Here is a 2,801-nt window from a genome sequence, read left to right as displayed (position 1 = left end):
GCAATTTTTGGAGCTGAGCACCCTCAGGTGCACCTGAACTCCCACCCACGTGACACCCAGGGGTGGCCAGAGGACGTGGAGCTACACCCGTGCCCTGCATGTGACAATTTGGGACCGGGGCGGCTCAGGGTGACAAAGGGACGTGGAGAACAGGATCCAGCGTGTCCCAGCTCTGCCCTCTAGTGCAGCTCCACCAGGTGCCACCACCACTCCTGAAGCTGCTGGTGTCACCCCTGCAGGTCCCAGTCCTCCAGCTAAAGTCCCCAGCCCTGGTGGCTCTGGTGGCTTCACACCCGCCCTGGTAAAGCCCCTCTTGGTGGCCTGATGAACTTCTCGGTGTTTGCTGCCACCTGAGGTGACACAGAAGGGATTTTGTACCTCCAAGGTGCTGGGGGGACAGGGCCAGGAGGGGACCTTGGGCCAAGAGGGGACCTCGGACCAGGAGTTGACCTTGGAAATCTGAGAGAGCATCTTGGCAAAGCTTTTAGGATCAGCCCAGGGGAGTAATTCCCTCTCTGCAGCCCCACAGGGGGACGAGGGATGAACGCTCCAGCTTTTAGGAGCAGGGTGGTGCTCCCACTGCTTCCAGGAAAATTCCAGCCCTTCACGGGATGGGGTTTGTTACAAGCTCAGGGTGTAGCTGCGCTGCAAATGTTTGGCTTCACTCCTTGCACACTTTTCCCAGCAGGATTTTTCAGGATATAGGGACTAAAACCGCTATTTATGCCTTTTTTTTTTTTTTTTTTTTTTTTTTTGGGAGGCACTGGACTCCAAAGCACCCCAGGGACACCCGTGCCCGGCCTTGGGTGCCAGCGTGGGTGGGGGGTGCCCGGCTGGGCAGATTTGGGGGGGGCTGTGGGCAGTGGGTGCATTGCACAGGGTGCTGCTGCCCTCCAGTGGGCTCAGGCTGGAGAGGAGGCTGGAATTCCATCCGGATGCTCGGGAAGGCGGAGGTGGAGCTGAGGATGTCCCATCCCATGGGGTGGAGCAGGCGCCGAACAAGGGATCCCGCAGAGAAATCCTGGAGCGGGAGAAATCCTGCTCTGCCCCATCCCACCGCTCCTGGACCAGGAGTGGTTGGAGGCAGCTCCAGCCTCCGATCCCACTAAAAAAATCCAAATTTATTAGATTTATTAGCAGTGAGAGCACCTGGCCCGGCTCCAGTGTCCCACCACCAATCCACATCAACCCTCTCTTGCTCTTTTTCCCTCCGTTATCCCCAGGGAAAGGCAGGAGCATGGATTTGGAGCCAGTGACAGCTCCAGAGGAGCCGCTGTGGGTCACGGTGCCAGCGGGATGTGAAGGGACAAGGACAGCACAGGGACCTTCTCCTCTTGTGTTGTGTCATTAATGAAGGAGGGGATCAAATCCCCTTCCCACCAGGCTGGAAGGGCTGGTCCATGGGCTGGGAGGTTTTTATTATGGAGGGTGAAGCTCCAAGAGGAGGAAGATCAGGAAATTTGGGTGAATCCCGACGGTTTTGCTGGGCTCTCCAAAATGGGATTTATAGGATGGGGTTTCCAGGCTGTTTTCTGACTGAAAGGCCCTGGAAATCATCAGTGATTTAAAAAAGTCCCCAGAACCCTCTTTTCATCTCCTCTCTGGTCATAAGAACTGGTCCCAGTCCAGGATATCCAAACATTCCTTGATTGCTGATTCCCCTGGAGCTCCCCTCTGCATGGACAGAGAGACCTCAATTTCTTGGTAAATGTGAAGTTATTTTTGCCCTATTTTTTTGTGGTTTTGACCACGTTTTACCCTACAGGACCTCTCTGCTTCCTGGTCAAGCTGGAGAAGACAAGCATGGAAAGATCCAGCTCCATGGATTTCAGGAAAGAGGGAAGGAGCACCAGGCTCTTGCTGATGGAGCACAGATCCCATCTGAGCACGCGTCACCAGAGGGGGAGGCGATCCCAGCTCCGGAGTCACGAGTTTCCCACATCCACTGAACGTGGGTGGGAAAAGGATCTTCTGCAGCAGAACGACTCCACTGTGGGTGGCTTCCAAAACCTGGCAAAGGAGGGCTGATGGAAGGGGAAACGCCTTAAATTCCAAAATTATGTCCCCCCAAAAAAAGCTGGATGCTGTTTTAACCCTGGCTTGGTAGACAGGACAAAAAAAGCTCCCACCACATTTCATAAGGAAATCTGATTTTGAAAACCTTGGCCTTGTTTTTGTTCCCATTTATGGGGGTTTAAACCCACCTTTCTCCTGTGGGATGTGTGCTCCCATAATCCAGCCCCAAATCCATGGGTTTGGTCATCCTCTCAGGATGGTGGGGAGGTGGTGTCCAGGTCCCAAGGGAAAACAGGGGGTCCCATGCCAAGGATTTGCTGCTTTCCAGCCTAAATTCCAATTGATGAACTCTTCCAAAAAACAGGGATAAGAAACCCTTTATAGAAGCAAAAAAGCAGTTTAAAACCTGCTGTATGAAGCAAAAATTACTTTCTTGACCAATTCTCTCTTTTTTTTTTTGTAGGGAAAAAGCCCCCAAGGGGTCCAACCTGAGTCCCACCCTTCACTTCCCACGTGACTTCCATGAATTCACGTGACAAAGCCACCATCTCCCATTGCATCCCCCTGGAGATGGAGACCACGGCTCACCAAATTTAATTTGGATGCTTGGAACCTTGGTTTTCCTTGGAGCAGCCCATCCTGGATCCAAAGGATCTCTCCCAGCCTCAACAGCTCCAGTTTGGTGTAAAAATGACCCAAAAATGACTCTTTAGGAGGATCAGCCAGGGCTTGTTTCCCGTCATGGGTGGTAATTCCCAACAAAAGTGCTACAAACTGGATTTGAA

Source organism: Vidua macroura, chromosome 1, assembly GCF_024509145.1.
Source record: "Vidua macroura isolate BioBank_ID:100142 chromosome 1, ASM2450914v1, whole genome shotgun sequence".
Taxonomy (NCBI): domain Eukaryota; kingdom Metazoa; phylum Chordata; class Aves; order Passeriformes; family Viduidae; genus Vidua; species Vidua macroura.
The sequence above is the reverse complement of the archived record's forward strand: the minus strand, read 5'-3'. Positions refer to the sequence as shown.